Source organism: Microcebus murinus, unplaced genomic scaffold (assembly GCF_040939455.1).
Source record: "Microcebus murinus isolate Inina unplaced genomic scaffold, M.murinus_Inina_mat1.0 scaf020_hap2_Mmur4.0, whole genome shotgun sequence".
Lineage (NCBI taxonomy): Eukaryota > Metazoa > Chordata > Mammalia > Primates > Cheirogaleidae > Microcebus > Microcebus murinus.
Window position 1 is genome coordinate 221,990 of NW_027438966.1, and position 22,166 is coordinate 244,155.

Consider the following 22,166-nt stretch of genomic DNA (forward strand, 5'->3'; position numbering starts at 1 on the left):
TTAGGGCACAATTCACAATCGCAAAGACGTGGAAGCGACCCGAGTGCCCATCCATCCAGGAGTGCATTAATAAAATGTGGCGCGTGGACACCACGGAGTGCCATTCGGCTGTGAGGAGCAGCGGTGAGAGGGCGCCTCTCGTGTTCTCCTGGCCAGAGCTGGAACCCGTTCCAGTAAGCCAGGTATCCCAAGAATGGACACACGAGCACCACGTGAGCGCGCTCACCAGCAAATTGGTACGAACGGATGGACGCCTAAGTGGACAGAGAGGAATCACCTTCATCGGGTGGGTGTCGGGCGGGTGGGGGGAGGGGAGGGGCATACACATCCATTAGGCATGGGGTGGGTGCGCACCGACTGGGGGATGGGCGCACTTGAAGCTCTGACCCGAGGGGGGAGGCTTGGAGAGGGCAAGGCACCCGACCTTAACATTGGTACCCCCACAATACGCTGCAACAACATGAGAGGTATATGAATAAGAACACAGGGGGGGCCGGGCGCGGTGGCTCACGCCTGTAATCCTAGCTCTCTGGGAGGCCGAGGCGGGCGGATTGCTCCAGGTCAGGAGTTCGAAACCAGCCTGAGCAAGAGCGAGACCCCCGTCTCTACTAAAAATAGAAAGAAATTAATTGGCCAACTAATATATATAGAAAAACACAGCCGGGCGTGGTGGTGCATGCCTGTAGTCCCAACTACTCGGGAGGCTGAGGCAGCAGGATTGCTTGAGCCCGGAGATTGAGGTTGCCGTGAGCTAGGCTGACGCCATGGCACTCACTCTAGCCTGGGCAGCAAAACGAGACTCTGTCTCAAAAAAAAAAAAAAAAAAAAAAAAGAACACAGGGGGGAGGGGGGCACGGGCAACACATGTCACCTGAATACTTGTACTCCCATCATCTGCTTGAAAAGAGAGAGAAAAGAAAATGCAATCATAGAGGTAAGAGACACTTTTTAAAAATCATGAATCCGAAGAGAAAAGTAAAAGGAGGCCTGTGGAGCAGGTCTGGGTGTGACTCCGGATCCCCCAACATCAGGTGCCACCACCAAAGATTCCTGCGTGTAGCCCATAGAACCCCAAAAGCAACGGGACGAGTTCTGGTCACATACTCCCTCAAAATGACATCCTGGCCTTCTTCTGGAACTCCCTCCCCTCTCAGACTCTCAAGGTTTCCTCCAGCGTGTCGGTTCCCACAGAGCAGACCTTTGGTCTGAGACCTGACAGTCCAGATGCCACGCATGCTGCCGCGTGGCGGCGGTGTCGCGGCTTGGGACAAGAGGAGGCCCCACGGTGCGGGCTGGGGCGCCAGGCACCGCGGGCGGGCGCTGAGGGTGGGGGTGACCCCCACCCCGGGCCGCCGCCGCGCTCCCAGAAAGGGGACAGAACAAGAGGCAAAAAAAAAAAAAAAAAAAAAAAGCAGCAGCCTGTGGCACCCGGTATTCCCAGGCGGTCTCCCATCCAAGTACTAACCAGGCCCGACCCCGCTTAGCTTCCGAGACCAGACGAGATCGGGGGCGTTCAGGGTGGTGTGGCCCTAGACGGCGGCGGCGGAGGGCGCCCCTGCCCCGCTCAAGAAGCCGAGCCTCTCTGGGCTTCCCCGCCGCCGCCTCCCGCCCCAGGCCCCGCGCCGGGCCGGGCCGGTTGAGTTCGCCGGCCGGGTCCCGCGGGCTCCCAGGGACGGGGGTGATGGGCGGGGCGGGGCGGGGCGGGGGGCTGTCTCTCTATACACACACACACACACTCACACTCACTCACACTCACACAAGATGCGCCTCCACGGCTGGACTCGCCAAGGTGGAGCCCTCCCAGCCCCCCTCGTCTCCTCGCCCGGCCTCCTTCACCTACCCGCTGCCCACCCCCAGCGCGTCGCTGCCTGCCGCTGACTGCGCACGCGCGGGACGCTCGCCCTTTGACCCCAGCCAGGGGCCGCCCTCCCCCACAACCCCTTTCAGCTGCGCCCCCCCCTCGCCCTGTGGGTGGGCTGCCGCCTATTCCCCCGGGCCAGGGCTGGGGCACAGCCAGTGTATGGGGCGTCTCTCTCTGGGGATGTGTCCCATGGGTGGGGTGGGGTGGCCTGGTTTGGGGGGCGCTGAAGAAATCAGTCCCCTCCATCTCCTACCTCTGGAAAACGCCCAAGCCCGTGGAGAACTGCCGGCACCGCTTCGTGGGGGCCGGGACCCTCCTCCGTGTCCTCCTGTGGCCCAGTCCAAGGGGCCTGGGCCTGGCCGGGGCTGCATTGGACCCCGACCACCCTGGCGTGTGGACTCGCTAAAAATCGGCCATTAGATATTGGATTCCAGCTTCCTGGAGGTCATTTCACTAATGAGTGCACCGGAAAGAGTTTCCTAATCCATCTGTGAGGGTGGCAACTGAAAGAGAATTTTAAAGCTGACAGAATAGGCGAGGGAAGGCATAGGAGATTTCCACACCCAGCAAGGAAGACTTTCCCGAAATGGAAGAAAGAAACGAGCAAACAGAGACACCGGTAGCCCGCCCGGAAAAGAGTCTGCCCCTTAGAGAAAGCACCCTGACCGGGTTCACCCGTGGGTGGGTGGCGAGCTAGCGGCATTCAGAAGAGCGAGGCCTGCAGTCTGTGCGGAAGACACCTGCGCTCGGGTGTGTGTGGCGGCGCGATTCACAAGCAGCTCCAGATGTTAAACCAAGGAGAAGCCAGGGAGTTCCCAACGCCCCAGGTGTCCTCAGCCCACGACTGGCTGCTGTGGGAATGGGAAGCCCGGCTCCTTGTCTCAGAGCGGGGTTCCCAGGAGGATCAGGCTGAAGCTGGGACTTGGCCTCAAAGTGTCCCCTCGCATGGCCACCCCCTTCCCCTTCCTGCTCCTCTACTCCTGGTGCCCCTCCATCCAGGGGCCAGACCTTAAAGAGTCACCGCAAGAGAATCCTGGTCCCAAAGGAGCCTTCTGGGGGACCGGTGCTGAGAGAGGTTGTGGGCATGGCCCGCTGGGGCTCTGCCCGACCCAGGGCTGAGAGATGCCACCTCCCAGCTCTGGGTCCCTGCAGGAAGTGTTGGCAAGCACAGGGCCGGTCCTCCAAAGGCCCAGGTGCAGGGAGCCCAGGCCAAGCAGCCTGTGGAAGAAGCCACTTGCCGTGCCACCCCGGGAACAGGACTGCAGGCCCCGGCCCTTCCCACCTCCTCCTCCTCCTCCTCCTCCTCCTCCCCCCCGCCCCCCCCCCACAGGGCACAGGGCTCAGAGACACCTCAGACTCTTGCTACCCAAAGTGCAAAGGGCATCAGTTGCTCCTCCAACCCCCCAGCCCAGCAGACCACGTTGTCCAGCCAGCCCCCGGGCCTCCCTGGGGTGCCCAGCACAAAAGTGCAGACACCCACCGGACCCTCAGTCTCAGTTTTCGGAGGTTTTTGCCACTCTAAGGACCCGCAGGCCGGCTGGGCCTTCGGGCAGGACAGAGAGCCCCGGAATCCGACTTGGAGAGCTGCGTGTACGTCCCCATCAGGAGGCGGTCCCCACCTCCGCGGCTCTCCCCTTGCGGGGAGCGGCAGCCCAGCCGGCAGCCGCAGGGCCTCAGGGAAGACACCAGGCTGGGCCCCCGCGGCACAGCGGGGGCACGTCCCCCGCACTCACGCGACTTAGGGACGGCTGCTGGAGACTGCTGCGGCCACCCTGCTGCCGGGTTTCTGGAGGGCTTCCTGGAAGCAGCGTCCACACCAAGCCCTTGGAAGGCCCAGGCGACGGAGGAGCCGGTCAGGCAGGGGCCGAGGACGGTGAGAGGCCGGGCGGGAAGGAGCATGTCAGGCAGGGGCAGAGGACGGTGACAGGCCGGGCGGGGAGGAGCCGGTCAGGCGGGGGCCCAGGACAGTGACGGGCCTGGCCGGGGAGGAGCGCGTCAGGCAGGGGCAGAGGAGACGGGCTGGGTAAGGGTTAGGGTGACAGTTAGGGCACAATTCACAATCGCAAAGACGTGGAAGCGACCCGAGTGCCCATCCATCCAGGAGTGCATTAATAAAATGTGGCGCGTGGACACCACGGAGTGCCATTCGGCTGTGAGGAGCAGCGGTGAGAGGGCGCCTCTCGTGTTCTCCTGGCCAGAGCTGGAACCCGTTCCAGTAAGCCAGGTATCCCAAGAATGGACACACGAGCACCACGTGAGCGCGCTCACCAGCAAATTGGTACGAACGGATGGACGCCTAAGTGGACAGAGAGGAATCACCTTCATCGGGTGGGTGTCGGGCGGGTGGGGGGAGGGGAGGGGCATACACATCCATTAGGCATGGGGTGGGTGCGCACCGACTGGGGGATGGGCGCACTTGAAGCTCTGACCCGAGGGGGGAGGCTTGGAGAGGGCAAGGCACCCGACCTTAACATTGGTACCCCCACAATACGCTGCAACAACATGAGAGGTATATGAATAAGAACACAGGGGGGGCCGGGCGCGGTGGCTCACGCCTGTAATCCTAGCTCTCTGGGAGGCCGAGGCGGGCGGATTGCTCCAGGTCAGGAGTTCGAAACCAGCCTGAGCAAGAGCGAGACCCCCGTCTCTACTAAAAATAGAAAGAAATTAATTGGCCAACTAATATATATAGAAAAACACAGCCGGGCGTGGTGGTGCATGCCTGTAGTCCCAACTACTCGGGAGGCTGAGGCAGCAGGATTGCTTGAGCCCGGAGATTGAGGTTGCCGTGAGCTAGGCTGACGCCATGGCACTCACTCTAGCCTGGGCAGCAAAACGAGACTCTGTCTCAAAAAAAAAAAAAAAAAAAAAAAAAGAACACAGGGGGGAGGGGGGCACGGGCAACACATGTCACCTGAATACTTGTACTCCCATCATCTGCTTGAAAAGAGAGAGAAAAGAAAATGCAATCATAGAGGTAAGAGACACTTTTTAAAAATCATGAATCCGAAGAGAAAAGTAAAAGGAGGCCTGTGGAGCAGGTCTGGGTGTGACTCCGGATCCCCCAACATCAGGTGCCACCACCAAAGATTCCTGCGTGTAGCCCATAGAACCCCAAAAGCAACGGGACGAGTTCTGGTCACATACTCCCTCAAAATGACATCCTGGCCTTCTTCTGGAACTCCCTCCCCTCTCAGACTCTCAAGGTTTCCTCCAGCGTGTCGGTTCCCACAGAGCAGACCTTTGGTCTGAGACCTGACAGTCCAGATGCCACGCATGCTGCCGCGTGGCGGCGGTGTCGCGGCTTGGGACAAGAGGAGGCCCCACGGTGCGGGCTGGGGCGCCAGGCACCGCGGGCGGGCGCTGAGGGTGGGGGTGACCCCCACCCCGGGCCGCCGCCGCGCTCCCAGAAAGGGGACAGAACAAGAGGCAAAAAAAAAAAAAAAAAAAAAAAAAGCAGCAGCCTGTGGCACCCGGTACTCCCAGGCGGTCTCCCATCCAAGTACTAACCAGGCCCGACCCCGCTTAGCTTCCGAGACCAGACGAGATCGGGGGCGTTCAGGGTGGTGTGGCCCTAGACGGCGGCGGCGGAGGGCGCCCCTGCCCCGCTCAAGAAGCCGAGCCTCTCTGGGCTTCCCCGCCGCCGCCTCCCGCCCCAGGCCCCGCGCCGGGCCGGGCCGGTTGAGTTCGCCGGCCGGGTCCCGCGGGCTCCCAGGGACGGGGGTGATGGGCGGGGCGGGGCGGGGCGGGGCGGGGCGGGGCGGGGGGCTGTCTCTCTATACACACACACACACACTCACACTCACTCACACTCACACAAGATGCGCCTCCACGGCTGGACTCGCCAAGGTGGAGCCCTCCCAGCCCCCCTCGTCTCCTCGCCCGGCCTCCTTCACCTACCCGCTGCCCACCCCCAGCGCGTCGCTGCCTGCCGCTGACTGCGCACGCGCGGGACGCTCGCCCTTTGACCCCAGCCAGGGGCCGCCCTCCCCCACAACCCCTTTCAGCTGCGCCCCCCCCCTCGCCCTGTGGGTGGGCTGCCGCCTATTCCCCCGGGCCAGGGCTGGGGCACAGCCAGTGTATGGGGCGTCTCTCTCTGGGGATGTGTCCCATGGGTGGGGTGGGGTGGCCTGGTTTGGGGGGCGCTGAAGAAATCAGTCCCCTCCATCTCCTACCTCTGGAAAACGCCCAAGCCCGTGGAGAACTGCCGGCACCGCTTCGTGGGGGCCGGGACCCTCCTCCGTGTCCTCCTGTGGCCCAGTCCAAGGGGCCTGGGCCTGGCCGGGGCTGCATTGGACCCCGACCACCCTGGCGTGTGGACTCGCTAAAAATCGGCCATTAGATATTGGATTCCAGCTTCCTGGAGGTCATTTCACTAATGAGTGCACCGGAAAGAGTTTCCTAATCCATCTGTGAGGGTGGCAACTGAAAGAGAATTTTAAAGCTGACAGAATAGGCGAGGGAAGGCATAGGAGATTTCCACACCCAGCAAGGAAGACTTTCCCGAAATGGAAGAAAGAAACGAGCAAACAGAGACACCGGTAGCCCGCCCGGAAAAGAGTCTGCCCCTTAGAGAAAGCACCCTGACCGGGTTCACCCGTGGGTGGGTGGCGAGCTAGCGGCATTCAGAAGAGCGAGGCCCGCAGTCTGTGCGGAAGACACCTGCGCTCGGGTGTGTGTGGCGGCGCGATTCACAAGCAGCTCCAGATGTTAAACCAAGGAGAAGCCAGGGAGTTCCCAACGCCCCAGGTGTCCTCAGCCCACGACTGGCTGCTGTGGGAATGGGAAGCCCGGCTCCTTGTCTCAGAGCGGGGTTCCCAGGAGGATCAGGCTGAAGCTGGGACTTGGCCTCAAAGTGTCCCCTCGCATGGCCACCCCCTTCCCCTTCCTGCTCCTCTACTCCTGGTGCCCCTCCATCCAGGGGCCAGACCTTAAAGAGTCACCGCAAGAGAATCCTGGTCCCAAAGGAGCCTTCTGGGGGACCGGTGCTGAGAGAGGTTGTGGGCATGGCCCGCTGGGGCTCTGCCCGACCCAGGGCTGAGAGATGCCACCTCCCAGCTCTGGGTCCCTGCAGGAAGTGTTGGCAAGCACAGGGCCGGTCCTCCAAAGGCCCAGGTGCAGGGAGCCCAGGCCAAGCAGCCTGTGGAAGAAGCCACTTGCCGTGCCACCCCGGGAACAGGACTGCAGGCCCCGGCCCTTCCCACCTCCTCCTCCTCCTCCTCCTCCTCCTCCCCCCCGCCCCCCCCCCACAGGGCACAGGGCTCAGAGACACCTCAGACTCTTGCTACCCAAAGTGCAAAGGGCATCAGTTGCTCCTCCAACCCCCCAGCCCAGCAGACCACGTTGTCCAGCCAGCCCCCGGGCCTCCCTGGGGTGCCCAGCACAAAAGTGCAGACACCCACCGGACCCTCAGTCTCAGTTTTCGGAGGTTTTTGCCACTCTAAGGACCCGCAGGCCAGCTGGGCCTTCGGGCAGGACAGAGAGCCCCGGAATCCGACTTGGAGAGCTGCGTGTACGTCCCCATCAGGAGGCGGTCCCCACCTCCGCGGCTCTCCCCTTGCGGGGAGCGGCAGCCCAGCCGGCAGCCGCAGGGCCTCAGGGAAGACACCAGGCTGGGCCCCCGCGGCACAGCGGGGGCACGTCCCCCGCACTCACGCGACTTAGGGACGGCTGCTGGAGACTGCTGCGGCCACCCTGCTGCCGGGTTTCTGGAGGGCTTCCTGGAAGCAGCGTCCACACCAAGCCCTTGGAAGGCCCAGGCGACGGAGGAGCCGGTCAGGCAGGGGCCGAGGACGGTGAGAGGCCGGGCGGGAAGGAGCATGTCAGGCAGGGGCAGAGGACGGTGACAGGCCGGGCGGGGAGGAGCCGGTCAGGCGGGGGCCCAGGACAGTGACGGGCCTGGCCGGGGAGGAGCGCGTCAGGCAGGGGCAGAGGAGACGGGCTGGGTAAGGGTTAGGGTGACAGTTAGGGCACAATTCACAATCGCAAAGACGTGGAAGCGACCCGAGTGCCCATCCATCCAGGAGTGCATTAATAAAATGTGGCGCGTGGACACCACGGAGTGCCATTCGGCTGTGAGGAGCAGCGGTGAGAGGGCGCCTCTCGTGTTCTCCTGGCCAGAGCTGGAACCCGTTCCAGTAAGCCAGGTATCCCAAGAATGGACACACGAGCACCACGTGAGCGCGCTCACCAGCAAATTGGTACGAACGGATGGACGCCTAAGTGGACAGAGAGGAATCACCTTCATCGGGTGGGTGTCGGGCGGGTGGGGGGAGGGGAGGGGCATACACATCCATTAGGCATGGGGTGGGTGCGCACCGACTGGGGGATGGGCGCACTTGAAGCTCTGACCCGAGGGGGGAGGCTTGGAGAGGGCAAGGCACCCGACCTTAACATTGGTACCCCCACAATACGCTGCAACAACATGAGAGGTATATGAATAAGAACACAGGGGGGGCCGGGCGCGGTGGCTCACGCCTGTAATCCTAGCTCTCTGGGAGGCCGAGGCGGGCGGATTGCTCCAGGTCAGGAGTTCGAAACCAGCCTGAGCAAGAGCGAGACCCCCGTCTCTACTAAAAATAGAAAGAAATTAATTGGCCAACTAATATATATAGAAAAACACAGCCGGGCGTGGTGGTGCATGCCTGTAGTCCCAACTACTCGGGAGGCTGAGGCAGCAGGATTGCTTGAGCCCGGAGATTGAGGTTGCCGTGAGCTAGGCTGACGCCATGGCACTCACTCTAGCCTGGGCAGCAAAACGAGACTCTGTCTCAAAAAAAAAAAAAAAAAAAAAAAAAAAAAGAACACAGGGGGGAGGGGGGCACGGGCAACACATGTCACCTGAATACTTGTACTCCCATCATCTGCTTGAAAAGAGAGAGAAAAGAAAATGCAATCATAGAGGTAAGAGACACTTTTTAAAAATCATGAATCCGAAGAGAAAAGTAAAAGGAGGCCTGTGGAGCAGGTCTGGGTGTGACTCCGGATCCCCCAACATCAGGTGCCACCACCAAAGATTCCTGCGTGTAGCCCATAGAACCCCAAAAGCAACGGGACGAGTTCTGGTCACATACTCCCTCAAAATGACATCCTGGCCTTCTTCTGGAACTCCCTCCCCTCTCAGACTCTCAAGGTTTCCTCCAGCGTGTCGGTTCCCACAGAGCAGACCTTTGGTCTGAGACCTGACAGTCCAGATGCCACGCATGCTGCCGCGTGGCGGCGGTGTCGCGGCTTGGGACAAGAGGAGGCCCCACGGTGCGGGCTGGGGCGCCAGGCACCGCGGGCGGGCGCTGAGGGTGGGGGTGACCCCCACCCCGGGCCGCCGCCGCGCTCCCAGAAAGGGGACAGAACAAGAGGCAAAAAAAAAAAAAAAAAAAAAAAAAGCAGCAGCCTGTGGCACCCGGTATTCCCAGGCGGTCTCCCATCCAAGTACTAACCAGGCCCGACCCCGCTTAGCTTCCGAGACCAGACGAGATCGGGGGCGTTCAGGGTGGTGTGGCCCTAGACGGCGGCGGCGGAGGGCGCCCCTGCCCCGCTCAAGAAGCCGAGCCTCTCTGGGCTTCCCCGCCGCCGCCTCCCGCCCCAGGCCCCGCGCCGGGCCGGGCCGGTTGAGTTCGCCGGCCGGGTCCCGCGGGCTCCCAGGGACGGGGGTGATGGGCGGGGCGGGGCGGGGCGGGGCGGGGCGGGGCGGGGGGCTGTCTCTCTATACACACACACACACACTCACACTCACTCACACTCACACAAGATGCGCCTCCACGGCTGGACTCGCCAAGGTGGAGCCCTCCCAGCCCCCCTCGTCTCCTCGCCCGGCCTCCTTCACCTACCCGCTGCCCACCCCCAGCGCGTCGCTGCCTGCCGCTGACTGCGCACGCGCGGGACGCTCGCCCTTTGACCCCAGCCAGGGGCCGCCCTCCCCCACAACCCCTTTCAGCTGCGCCCCCCCCCTCGCCCTGTGGGTGGGCTGCCGCCTATTCCCCCGGGCCAGGGCTGGGGCACAGCCAGTGTATGGGGCGTCTCTCTCTGGGGATGTGTCCCATGGGTGGGGTGGGGTGGCCTGGTTTGGGGGGCGCTGAAGAAATCAGTCCCCTCCATCTCCTACCTCTGGAAAACGCCCAAGCCCGTGGAGAACTGCCGGCACCGCTTCGTGGGGGCCGGGACCCTCCTCCGTGTCCTCCTGTGGCCCAGTCCAAGGGGCCTGGGCCTGGCCGGGGCTGCATTGGACCCCGACCACCCTGGCGTGTGGACTCGCTAAAAATCGGCCATTAGATATTGGATTCCAGCTTCCTGGAGGTCATTTCACTAATGAGTGCACCGGAAAGAGTTTCCTAATCCATCTGTGAGGGTGGCAACTGAAAGAGAATTTTAAAGCTGACAGAATAGGCGAGGGAAGGCATAGGAGATTTCCACACCCAGCAAGGAAGACTTTCCCGAAATGGAAGAAAGAAACGAGCAAACAGAGACACCGGTAGCCCGCCCGGAAAAGAGTCTGCCCCTTAGAGAAAGCACCCTGACCGGGTTCACCCGTGGGTGGGTGGCGAGCTAGCGGCATTCAGAAGAGCGAGGCCCGCAGTCTGTGCGGAAGACACCTGCGCTCGGGTGTGTGTGGCGGCGCGATTCACAAGCAGCTCCAGATGTTAAACCAAGGAGAAGCCAGGGAGTTCCCAACGCCCCAGGTGTCCTCAGCCCACGACTGGCTGCTGTGGGAATGGGAAGCCCGGCTCCTTGTCTCAGAGCGGGGTTCCCAGGAGGATCAGGCTGAAGCTGGGACTTGGCCTCAAAGTGTCCCCTCGCATGGCCACCCCCTTCCCCTTCCTGCTCCTCTACTCCTGGTGCCCCTCCATCCAGGGGCCAGACCTTAAAGAGTCACCGCAAGAGAATCCTGGTCCCAAAGGAGCCTTCTGGGGGACCGGTGCTGAGAGAGGTTGTGGGCATGGCCCGCTGGGGCTCTGCCCGACCCAGGGCTGAGAGATGCCACCTCCCAGCTCTGGGTCCCTGCAGGAAGTGTTGGCAAGCACAGGGCCGGTCCTCCAAAGGCCCAGGTGCAGGGAGCCCAGGCCAAGCAGCCTGTGGAAGAAGCCACTTGCCGTGCCACCCCGGGAACAGGACTGCAGGCCCCGGCCCTTCCCACCTCCTCCTCCTCCTCCTCCTCCTCCTCCCCCCCGCCCCCCCCCCACAGGGCACAGGGCTCAGAGACACCTCAGACTCTTGCTACCCAAAGTGCAAAGGGCATCAGTTGCTCCTCCAACCCCCCAGCCCAGCAGACCACGTTGTCCAGCCAGCCCCCGGGCCTCCCTGGGGTGCCCAGCACAAAAGTGCAGACACCCACCGGACCCTCAGTCTCAGTTTTCGGAGGTTTTTGCCACTCTAAGGACCCGCAGGCCAGCTGGGCCTTCGGGCAGGACAGAGAGCCCCGGAATCCGACTTGGAGAGCTGCGTGTACGTCCCCATCAGGAGGCGGTCCCCACCTCCGCGGCTCTCCCCTTGCGGGGAGCGGCAGCCCAGCCGGCAGCCGCAGGGCCTCAGGGAAGACACCAGGCTGGGCCCCCGCGGCACAGCGGGGGCACGTCCCCCGCACTCACGCGACTTAGGGACGGCTGCTGGAGACTGCTGCGGCCACCCTGCTGCCGGGTTTCTGGAGGGCTTCCTGGAAGCAGCGTCCACACCAAGCCCTTGGAAGGCCCAGGCGACGGAGGAGCCGGTCAGGCAGGGGCCGAGGACGGTGAGAGGCCGGGCGGGAAGGAGCATGTCAGGCAGGGGCAGAGGACGGTGACAGGCCGGGCGGGGAGGAGCCGGTCAGGCGGGGGCCCAGGACAGTGACGGGCCTGGCCGGGGAGGAGCGCGTCAGGCAGGGGCAGAGGAGACGGGCTGGGTAAGGGTTAGGGTGACAGTTAGGGCACAATTCACAATCGCAAAGACGTGGAAGCGACCCGAGTGCCCATCCATCCAGGAGTGCATTAATAAAATGTGGCGCGTGGACACCACGGAGTGCCATTCGGCTGTGAGGAGCAGCGGTGAGAGGGCGCCTCTCGTGTTCTCCTGGCCAGAGCTGGAACCCGTTCCAGTAAGCCAGGTATCCCAAGAATGGACACACGAGCACCACGTGAGCGCGCTCACCAGCAAATTGGTACGAACGGATGGACGCCTAAGTGGACAGAGAGGAATCACCTTCATCGGGTGGGTGTCGGGCGGGTGGGGGGAGGGGAGGGGCATACACATCCATTAGGCATGGGGTGGGTGCGCACCGACTGGGGGATGGGCGCACTTGAAGCTCTGACCCGAGGGGGGAGGCTTGGAGAGGGCAAGGCACCCGACCTTAACATTGGTACCCCCACAATACGCTGCAACAACATGAGAGGTATATGAATAAGAACACAGGGGGGGCCGGGCGCGGTGGCTCACGCCTGTAATCCTAGCTCTCTGGGAGGCCGAGGCGGGCGGATTGCTCCAGGTCAGGAGTTCGAAACCAGCCTGAGCAAGAGCGAGACCCCCGTCTCTACTAAAAATAGAAAGAAATTAATTGGCCAACTAATATATATAGAAAAACACAGCCGGGCGTGGTGGTGCATGCCTGTAGTCCCAACTACTCGGGAGGCTGAGGCAGCAGGATTGCTTGAGCCCGGAGATTGAGGTTGCCGTGAGCTAGGCTGACGCCATGGCACTCACTCTAGCCTGGGCAGCAAAACGAGACTCTGTCTCAAAAAAAAAAAAAAAAAAAAAAAAGAACACAGGGGGGAGGGGGGCACGGGCAACACATGTCACCTGAATACTTGTACTCCCATCATCTGCTTGAAAAGAGAGAGAAAAGAAAATGCAATCATAGAGGTAAGAGACACTTTTTAAAAATCATGAATCCGAAGAGAAAAGTAAAAGGAGGCCTGTGGAGCAGGTCTGGGTGTGACTCCGGATCCCCCAACATCAGGTGCCACCACCAAAGATTCCTGCGTGTAGCCCATAGAACCCCAAAAGCAACGGGACGAGTTCTGGTCACATACTCCCTCAAAATGACATCCTGGCCTTCTTCTGGAACTCCCTCCCCTCTCAGACTCTCAAGGTTTCCTCCAGCGTGTCGGTTCCCACAGAGCAGACCTTTGGTCTGAGACCTGACAGTCCAGATGCCACGCATGCTGCCGCGTGGCGGCGGTGTCGCGGCTTGGGACAAGAGGAGGCCCCACGGTGCGGGCTGGGGCGCCAGGCACCGCGGGCGGGCGCTGAGGGTGGGGGTGACCCCCACCCCGGGCCGCCGCCGCGCTCCCAGAAAGGGGACAGAACAAGAGGCAAAAAAAAAAAAAAAAAAAAAAAGCAGCAGCCTGTGGCACCCGGTACTCCCAGGCGGTCTCCCATCCAAGTACTAACCAGGCCCGACCCCGCTTAGCTTCCGAGACCAGACGAGATCGGGGGCGTTCAGGGTGGTGTGGCCCTAGACGGCGGTGGCGGAGGGCGCCCCTGCCCCGCTCAAGAAGCCGAGCCTCTCTGGGCTTCCCCGCCGCCGCCTCCCGCCCCAGGCCCCGCGCCGGGCCGGGCCGGTTGAGTTCGCCGGCCGGGTCCCGCGGGCTCCCAGGGACGGGGGTGATGGGCGGGGCGGGGCGGGGCGGGGCGGGGCGGGGGGCTGTCTCTCTATACACACACACACACACTCACACTCACTCACACTCACACAAGATGCGCCTCCACGGCTGGACTCGCCAAGGTGGAGCCCTCCCAGCCCCCCTCGTCTCCTCGCCCGGCCTCCTTCACCTACCCGCTGCCCACCCCCAGCGCGTCGCTGCCTGCCGCTGACTGCGCACGCGCGGGACGCTCGTCCTTTGACCCCAGCCAGGGGCCGCCCTCCCCCACAACCCCTTTCAGCTGCGCCCCCCCCCTCGCCCTGTGGGTGGGCTGCCGCCTATTCCCCCGGGCCAGGGCTGGGGCACAGCCAGTGTATGGGGCGTCTCTCTCTGGGGATGTGTCCCATGGGTGGGGTGGGGTGGCCTGGTTTGGGGGGCGCTGAAGAAATCAGTCCCCTCCATCTCCTACCTCTGGAAAACGCCCAAGCCCGTGGAGAACTGCCGGCACCGCTTCGTGGGGGCCGGGACCCTCCTCCGTGTCCTCCTGTGGCCCAGTCCAAGGGGCCTGGGCCTGGCCGGGGCTGCATTGGACCCCGACCACCCTGGCGTGTGGACTCGCTAAAAATCGGCCATTAGATATTGGATTCCAGCTTCCTGGAGGTCATTTCACTAATGAGTGCACCGGAAAGAGTTTCCTAATCCATCTGTGAGGGTGGCAACTGAAAGAGAATTTTAAAGCTGACAGAATAGGCGAGGGAAGGCATAGGAGATTTCCACACCCAGCAAGGAAGACTTTCCCGAAATGGAAGAAAGAAACGAGCAAACAGAGACACCGGTAGCCCGCCCGGAAAAGAGTCTGCCCCTTAGAGAAAGCACCCTGACCGGGTTCACCCGTGGGTGGGTGGCGAGCTAGCGGCATTCAGAAGAGCGAGGCCCGCAGTCTGTGCGGAAGACACCTGCGCTCGGGTGTGTGTGGCGGCGCGATTCACAAGCAGCTCCAGATGTTAAACCAAGGAGAAGCCAGGGAGTTCCCAACGCCCCAGGTGTCCTCAGCCCACGACTGGCTGCTGTGGGAATGGGAAGCCCGGCTCCTTGTCTCAGAGCGGGGTTCCCAGGAGGATCAGGCTGAAGCTGGGACTTGGCCTCAAAGTGTCCCCTCGCATGGCCACCCCCTTCCCCTTCCTGCTCCTCTACTCCTGGTGCCCCTCCATCCAGGGGCCAGACCTTAAAGAGTCACCGCAAGAGAATCCTGGTCCCAAAGGAGCCTTCTGGGGGACCGGTGCTGAGAGAGGTTGTGGGCATGGCCCGCTGGGGCTCTGCCCGACCCAGGGCTGAGAGATGCCACCTCCCAGCTCTGGGTCCCTGCAGGAAGTGTTGGCAAGCACAGGGCCGGTCCTCCAAAGGCCCAGGTGCAGGGAGCCCAGGCCAAGCAGCCTGTGGAAGAAGCCACTTGCCGTGCCACCCCGGGAACAGGACTGCAGGCCCCGGCCCTTCCCACCTCCTCCTCCTCCTCCTCCTCCTCCTCCCCCCCGCCCCCCCCCCACAGGGCACAGGGCTCAGAGACACCTCAGACTCTTGCTACCCAAAGTGCAAAGGGCATCAGTTGCTCCTCCAACCCCCCAGCCCAGCAGACCACGTTGTCCAGCCAGCCCCCGGGCCTCCCTGGGGTGCCCAGCACAAAAGTGCAGACACCCACCGGACCCTCAGTCTCAGTTTTCGGAGGTTTTTGCCACTCTAAGGACCAGCAGGCCAGCTGGGCCTTCGGGCAGGACAGAGAGCCCCGGAATCCGACTTGGAGAGCTGCGTGTACGTCCCCATCAGGAGGCGGTCCCCACCTCCGCGGCTCTCCCCTTGCGGGGAGCGGCAGCCCAGCCGGCAGCCGCAGGGCCTCAGGGAAGACACCAGGCTGGGCCCCCGCGGCACAGCGGGGGCACGTCCCCCGCACTCACGCGACTTAGGGACGGCTGCTGGAGACTGCTGCGGCCACCCTGCTGCCGGGTTTCTGGAGGGCTTCCTGGAAGCAGCGTCCACACCAAGCCCTTGGAAGGCCCAGGCGACGGAGGAGCCGGTCAGGCAGGGGCCGAGGACGGTGAGAGGCCGGGCGGGAAGGAGCATGTCAGGCAGGGGCAGAGGACGGTGACAGGCCGGGCGGGGAGGAGCCGGTCAGGCGGGGGCCCAGGACAGTGACGGGCCTGGCCGGGGAGGAGCGCGTCAGGCAGGGGCAGAGGAGACGGGCTGGGTAAGGGTTAGGGTGACAGTTAGGGCACAATTCACAATCGCAAAGACGTGGAAGCGACCCGAGTGCCCATCCATCCAGGAGTGCATTAATAAAATGTGGCGCGTGGACACCACGGAGTGCCATTCGGCTGTGAGGAGCAGCGGTGAGAGGGCGCCTCTCGTGTTCTCCTGGCCAGAGCTGGAACCCGTTCCAGTAAGCCAGGTATCCCAAGAATGGACACACGAGCACCACGTGAGCGCGCTCACCAGCAAATTGGTACGAACGGATGGACGCCTAAGTGGACAGAGAGGAATCACCTTCATCGGGTGGGTGTCGGGCGGGTGGGGGGAGGGGAGGGGCATACACATCCATTAGGCATGGGGTGGGTGCGCACCGACTGGGGGATGGGCGCACTTGAAGCTCTGACCCGAGGGGGGAGGCTTGGAGAGGGCAAGGCACCCGACCTTAACATTGGTACCCCCACAATACGCTGCAACAACATGAGAGGTATATGAATAAGAACACAGGGGGGGCCGGGCGCGGTGGCTCACGCCTGTAATCCTAGCTCTCTGGGAGGCCGAGGCGGGCGGATTGCTCCAGGTCAGGAGTTCGAAACCAGCCTGAGCAAGAGCGAGACCCCCGTCTCTACTAAAAATAGAAAGAAATTAATTGGCCAACTAATATATATAGAAAAACACAGCCGGGCGTGGTGGTGCATGCCTGTAGTCCCAACTACTCGGGAGGCTGAGGCAGCAGGATTGCTTGAGCCCGGAGATTGAGGTTGCCGTGAGCTAGGCTGACGCCATGGCACTCACTCTAGCCTGGGCAGCAAAACGAGACTCTGTCTCAAAAAAAAAAAAAAAAAAAAAAAAAAGAACACAGGGGGGAGGGGGGCACGGGCAACACATGTCACCTGAATACTTGTACTCCCATCATCTGCTTGAAAAGAGAGAGAAAAGAAAATGCAATCATAGAGGTAAGAGACACTTTTTAAAAATCATGAATCCGAAGAGAAAAGTAAAAGGAGGCCTGTGGAGCAGGTCTGGGTGTGACTCCGGATCCCCCAACATCAGGTGCCACCACCAAAGATTCCTGCGTGTAGCCCATAGAACCCCAAAAGCAACGGGACGAGTTCTGGTCACATACTCCCTCAAAATGACATCCTGGCCTTCTTCTGGAACTCCCTCCCCTCTCAGACTCTCAAGGTTTCCTCCAGCGTGTCGGTTCCCACAGAGCAGACCTTTGGTCTGAGACCTGACAGTCCAGATGCCACGCATGCTGCCGCGTGGCGGCGGTGTCGCGGCTTGGGACAAGAGGAGGCCCCACGGTGCGGGCTGGGGCGCCAGGCACCGCGGGCGGGCGCTGAGGGTGGGGGTGACCCCCACCCCGGGCCGCCGCCGCGCTCCCAGAAAGGGGACAGAACAAGAGGCAAAAAAAAAAAAAAAAAAAAAAAAAAGCAGCAGCCTGTGGCACCCGGTATTCCCAGGCGGTCTCCCATCCAAGTACTAACCAGGCCCGACCCCGCTTAGCTTCCGAGACCAGACGAGATCGGGGGCGTTCAGGGTGGTGTGGCCCTAGACGGCGGCGGCGGAGGGCGCCCCTGCCCCGCTCAAGAAGCCGAGCCTCTCTGGGCTTCCCCGCCGCCGCCTCCCGCCCCAGGCCCCGCGCCGGGCCGGGCCGGTTGAGTTCGCCGGCCGGGTCCCGCGGGCTCCCAGGGACGGGGGTGATGGGCGGGGCGGGGCGGGGCGGGGCGGGGCGGGGCGGGGCGGGGGGCTGTCTCTCTATACACACACACACACACACTCACACTCACTCACACTCACACAAGATGCGCCTCCACGGCTGGACTCGCCAAGGTGGAGCCCTCCCAGCCCCCCTCGTCTCCTCGCCCGGCCTCCTTCACCTACCCGCTGCCCACCCCCAGCGCGTCGCTGCCTGCCGCTGACTGCGCACGCGCGGGACGCTCGCCCTTTGACCCCAGCCAGGGGCCGCCCTCCCCCACAACCCCTTTCAGCTGCGCCCCCCCCCTCGCCCTGTGGGTGGGCTGCCGCCTATTCCCCCGGGCCAGGGCTGGGGCACAGCCAGTGTATGGGGCGTCTCTCTCTGGGGATGTGTCCCATGGGTGGGGTGGGGTGGCCTGGTTTGGGGGGCGCTGAAGAAATCAGTCCCCTCCATCTCCTACCTCTGGAAAACGCCCAAGCCCGTGGAGAACTGCCGGCACCGCTTCGTGGGGGCCGGGACCCTCCTCCGTGTCCTCCTGTGGCCCAGTCCAAGGGGCCTGGGCCTGGCCGGGGCTGCATTGGACCCCGACCACCCTGGCGTGTGGACTCGCTAAAAATCGGCCATTAGATATTGGATTCCAGCTTCCTGGAGGTCATTTCACTAATGAGTGCACCGGAAAGAGTTTCCTAATCCATCTGTGAGGGTGGCAACTGAAAGAGAATTTTAAAGCTGACAGAATAGGCGAGGGAAGGCATAGGAGATTTCCACACCCAGCAAGGAAGACTTTCCCGAAATGGAAGAAAGAAACGAGCAAACAGAGACACCGGTAGCCCGCCCGGAAAAGAGTCTGCCCCTTAGAGAAAGCACCCTGACCGGGTTCACCCGTGGGTGGGTGGCGAGCTAGCGGCATTCAGAAGAGCGAGGCCCGCAGTCTGTGCGGAAGACACCTGCGCTCGGGTGTGTGTGGCGGCGCGATTCACAAGCAGCTCCAGATGTTAAACCAAGGAGAAGCCAGGGAGTTCCCAACGCCCCAGGTGTCCTCAGCCCACGACTGGCTGCTGTGGGAATGGGAAGCCCGGCTCCTTGTCTCAGAGCGGGGTTCCCAGGAGGATCAGGCTGAAGCTGGGACTTGGCCTCAAAGTGTCCCCTCGCATGGCCACCCCCTTCCCCTTCCTGCTCCTCTACTCCTGGTGCCCCTCCATCCAGGGGCCAGACCTTAAAGAGTCACCGCAAGAGAATCCTGGTCCCAAAGGAGCCTTCTGGGGGACCGGTGCTGAGAGAGGTTGTGGGCATGGCCCGCTGGGGCTCTGCCCGACCCAGGGCTGAGAGATGCCACCTCCCAGCTCTGGGTCCCTGCAGGAAGTGTTGGCAAGCACAGGGCCGGTCCTCCAAAGGCCCAGGTGCAGGGAGCCCAGGCCAAGCAGCCTGTGGAAGAAGCCACTTGCCGTGCCACCCCGGGAACAGGACTGCAGGCCCCGGCCCTTCCCACCTCCTCCTCCTCCTCCTCCTCCTCCTCCCCCCCGCCCCCCCCCCACAGGGCACAGGGCTCAGAGACACCTCAGACTCTTGCTACCCAAAGTGCAAAGGGCATCAGTTGCTCCTCCAACCCCCCAGCCCAGCAGACCACGTTGTCCAGCCAGCCCCCGGGCCTCCCTGGGGTGCCCAGCACAAAAGTGCAGACACCCACCGGACCCTCAGTCTCAGTTTTCGGAGGTTTTTGCCACTCTAAGGACCAGCAGGCCAGCTGGGCCTTCGGGCAGGACAGAGAGCCCCGGAATCCGACTTGGAGAGCTGCGTGTACGTCCCCATCAGGAGGCGGTCCCCACCTCCGCGGCTCTCCCCTTGCGGGGAGCGGCAGCCCAGCCGGCAGCCGCAGGGCCTCAGGGAAGACACCAGGCTGGGCCCCCGCGGCACAGCGGGGGCACGTCCCCCGCACTCACGCGACTTAGGGACGGCTGCTGGAGACTGCTGCGGCCACCCTGCTGCCGGGTTTCTGGAGGGCTTCCTGGAAGCAGCGTCCACACCAAGCCCTTGGAAGGCCCAGGCGACGGAGGAGCCGGTCAGGCAGGGGCCGAGGACGGTGAGAGGCCGGGCGGGAAGGAGCATGTCAGGCAGGGGCAGAGGACGGTGACAGGCCGGGCGGGGAGGAGCCGGTCAGGCGGGGGCCCAGGACAGTGACGGGCCTGGCCGGGGAGGAGCGCGTCAGGCAGGGGCAGAGGAGACGGGCTGGGTAAGGGTTAGGGTGACAGTTAGGGCACAATTCACAATCGCAAAGACGTGGAAGCGACCCGAGTGCCCATCCATCCAGGAGTGCATTAATAAAATGTGGCGCGTGGACACCACGGAGTGCCATTCGGCTGTGAGGAGCAGCGGTGAGAGGGCGCCTCTCGTGTTCTCCTGGCCAGAGCTGGAACCCGTTCCAGTAAGCCAGGTATCCCAAGAATGGACACACGAGCACCACGTGAGCGCGCTCACCAGCAAATTGGTACGAACGGATGGACGCCTAAGTGGACAGAGAGGAATCACCTTCATCGGGTGGGTGTCGGGCGGGTGGGGGGAGGGGAGGGGCATACACATCCATTAGGCATGGGGTGGGTGCGCACCGACTGGGGGATGGGCGCACTTGAAGCTCTGACCCGAGGGGGGAGGCTTGGAGAGGGCAAGGCACCCGACCTTAACATTGGTACCCCCACAATACGCTGCAACAACATGAGAGGTATATGAATAAGAACACAGGGGGGGCCGGGCGCGGTGGCTCACGCCTGTAATCCTAGCTCTCTGGGAGGCCGAGGCGGGCGGATTGCTCCAGGTCAGGAGTTCGAAACCAGCCTGAGCAAGAGCGAGACCCCCGTCTCTACTAAAAATAGAAAGAAATTAATTGGCCAACTAATATATATAGAAAAACACAGCCGGGCGTGGTGGTGCATGCCTGTAGTCCCAACTACTCGGGAGGCTGAGGCAGCAGGATTGCTTGAGCCCGGAGATTGAGGTTGCCGTGAGCTAGGCTGACGCCATGGCACTCACTCTAGCCTGGGCAGCAAAACGAGACTCTGTCTCAAAAAAAAAAAAAAAAAAAAAAAAAAGAACACAGGGGGGAGGGGGGCACGGGCAACACATGTCACCTGAATACTTGTACTCCCATCATCTGCTTGAAAAGAGAGAGAAAAGAAAATGCAATCATAGAGGTAAGAGACACTTTTTAAAAATCATGAATCCGAAGAGAAAAGTAAAAGGAGGCCTGTGGAGCAGGTCTGGGTGTGACTCCGGATCCCCCAACATCAGGTGCCACCACCAAAGATTCCTGCGTGTAGCCCATAGAACCCCAAAAGCAACGGGACGAGTTCTGGTCACATACTCCCTCAAAATGACATCCTGGCCTTCTTCTGGAACTCCCTCCCCTCTCAGACTCTCAAGGTTTCCTCCAGCGTGTCGGTTCCCACAGAGCAGACCTTTGGTCTGAGACCTGACAGTCCAGATGCCACGCATGCTGCCGCGTGGCGGCGGTGTCGCGGCTTGGGACAAGAGGAGGCCCCACGGTGCGGGCTGGGGCGCCAGGCACCGCGGGCGGGCGCTGAGGGTGGGGGTGACCCCCACCCCGGGCCGCCGCCGCGCTCCCAGAAAGGGGACAGAACAAGAGGCAAAAAAAAAAAAAAAAAAAAAAAAAAGCAGCAGCCTGTGGCACCCGGTATTCCCAGGCGGTCTCCCATCCAAGTACTAACCAGGCCCGACCCCGCTTAGCTTCCGAGACCAGACGAGATCGGGGGCGTTCAGGGTGGTGTGGCCCTAGACGGCGGCGGCGGAGGGCGCCCCTGCCCCGCTCAAGAAGCCGAGCCTCTCTGGGCTTCCCCGCCGCCGCCTCCCGCCCCAGGCCCCGCGCCGGGCCGGGCCGGTTGAGTTCGCCGGCCGGGTCCCGCGGGCTCCCAGGGACGGGGGTGATGGGCGGGGCGGGGCGGGGCGGGGCGGGGCGGGGCGGGGCGGGGGGCTGTCTCTCTATACACACACACACACACACTCACACTCACTCACACTCACACAAGATGCGCCTCCACGGCTGGACTCGCCAAGGTGGAGCCCTCCCAGCCCCCCTCGTCTCCTCGCCCGGCCTCCTTCACCTACCCGCTGCCCACCCCCAGCGCGTCGCTGCCTGCCGCTGACTGCGCACGCGCGGGACGCTCGCCCTTTGACCCCAGCCAGGGGCCGCCCTCCCCCACAACCCCTTTCAGCTGCGCCCCCCCCCTCGCCCTGTGGGTGGGCTGCCGCCTATTCCCCCGGGCCAGGGCTGGGGCACAGCCAGTGTATGGGGCGTCTCTCTCTGGGGATGTGTCCCATGGGTGGGGTGGGGTGGCCTGGTTTGGGGGGCGCTGAAGAAATCAGTCCCCTCCATCTCCTACCTCTGGAAAACGCCCAAGCCCGTGGAGAACTGCCGGCACCGCTTCGTGGGGGCCGGGACCCTCCTCCGTGTCCTCCTGTGGCCCAGTCCAAGGGGCCTGGGCCTGGCCGGGGCTGCATTGGACCCCGACCACCCTGGCGTGTGGACTCGCTAAAAATCGGCCATTAGATATTGGATTCCAGCTTCCTGGAGGTCATTTCACTAATGAGTGCACCGGAAAGAGTTTCCTAATCCATCTGTGAGGGTGGCAACTGAAAGAGAATTTTAAAGCTGACAGAATAGGCGAGGGAAGGCATAGGAGATTTCCACACCCAGCAAGGAAGACTTTCCCGAAATGGAAGAAAGAAACGAGCAAACAGAGACACCGGTAGCCCGCCCGGAAAAGAGTCTGCCCCTTAGAGAAAGCACCCTGACCGGGTTCACCCGTGG

The 22,166-nt window shown here is 62.6% G+C and overlaps 4 non-coding genes and 2 pseudogenes across 4 annotated transcripts; all 6 read right to left on the reverse strand.

Moving 5' to 3' along the window:
* Nucleotides 1–1,416: 1,416 nt before the first annotated feature.
* LOC142867841 (5S ribosomal RNA) lies at nucleotides 1,417–1,535 on the reverse strand. The gene has a single exon (XR_012917173.1). It is a non-coding gene; the product is annotated as a 5S ribosomal RNA (ribosomal RNA).
* Nucleotides 1,536–5,322: 3,787 nt separating this feature from the next.
* Nucleotides 5,323–5,441, reverse strand: LOC142867798 (uncharacterized; annotated as a pseudogene).
* A 3,807-nt stretch (nucleotides 5,442–9,248) lies between these two features.
* On the reverse strand, nucleotides 9,249–9,367 carry LOC142867842 (5S ribosomal RNA). The gene has a single exon (XR_012917174.1). It is a non-coding gene; the product is annotated as a 5S ribosomal RNA (ribosomal RNA).
* Nucleotides 9,368–13,167: 3,800 nt separating this feature from the next.
* On the reverse strand, nucleotides 13,168–13,286 carry LOC142867799 (uncharacterized; annotated as a pseudogene).
* Nucleotides 13,287–17,086: 3,800 nt separating this feature from the next.
* On the reverse strand, nucleotides 17,087–17,205 carry LOC142867843 (5S ribosomal RNA). Its single transcript, XR_012917175.1, has one exon. It is a non-coding gene; the product is annotated as a 5S ribosomal RNA (ribosomal RNA).
* Nucleotides 17,206–21,017: 3,812 nt separating this feature from the next.
* LOC142867844 (5S ribosomal RNA) lies at nucleotides 21,018–21,136 on the reverse strand. Its single transcript, XR_012917176.1, has one exon. It is a non-coding gene; the product is annotated as a 5S ribosomal RNA (ribosomal RNA).
* Between the last annotated feature and the right edge of the window lie 1,030 nt (nucleotides 21,137–22,166).